The following is an 869-nucleotide window of genomic DNA, read 5'->3' as shown; positions in this document are numbered from 1 at the left end:
GGAATGTTGTGGTGAGTTCGTGTTAAAGTGACATTTACAAATTCACAAAACTAATGACACATAGACTCCTATATTTGTGAGAGACCATTCAAGTCTCACTTCTAAACCAAGGCAGGAGCTCAACAGTGATTGAGGGCAGAAGGGAGCAAATATGAAGAGTTGCTACATTAGGAGGTAATCTGTTTTATTTATATTGGCTGGGCACGTGAACGTTTTAAGTTGGTGTGAAGTGAAAGTGTTGTACCATTCCAGGGATAAAATAGCTAATAAAGAAATTGGTGTCCCTTGACATTGTGTGACCTGGCAGCTTAGGGGGATAGTCTCTGCATTGCCCATTTATTGAGTAATATTTTATGGTGTGTGTGAGTCATTGCTGCACAAGCATAGGTTACTATGTGTACTTTAAATGCCTACCATTGATTGATGTTCTGAAAAAATATACAATAATCATGCACATTAGATGTACCTCTTGAGTCTTACTGCAGTTGTCACAAATATGTAAATGAAAATTTATGCAAACAAAAAAAAGTAAGACATGGAAGGGATGTACCAGATTATATATCCTAATATGTCAGGTAGTTTTGCATTTCTTATGAAACATCACCTGGAGTAAAAGGAAATATAGATTTGCAGTTACTTTTGTCTACTTGTTTATCTTGTTTGTTGTTACAGAGTTTCTCCCTGCTTTTAATAAAGCTAAAATATTAGGCAAATTTCATTTAAGTTAATATGTTTTCAATTTTTGGTAAAGTGATTTAGTGATAATTTTTAATGTCTTTCATCATGTATTGTTATTCTTTGTGTGATGATCCCACTGCTAAAACACCAAATGTGCTCCTGTAGGAGATATTGTTGGTGCAAATCTGAAA

Source organism: Equus quagga, unplaced genomic scaffold, assembly GCF_021613505.1.
Source record: "Equus quagga isolate Etosha38 unplaced genomic scaffold, UCLA_HA_Equagga_1.0 HiC_scaffold_3416_RagTag, whole genome shotgun sequence".
Classification (NCBI taxonomy): Eukaryota; Metazoa; Chordata; class Mammalia; order Perissodactyla; family Equidae; genus Equus; species Equus quagga.
This window is presented reverse-complemented; position numbering follows the sequence as displayed.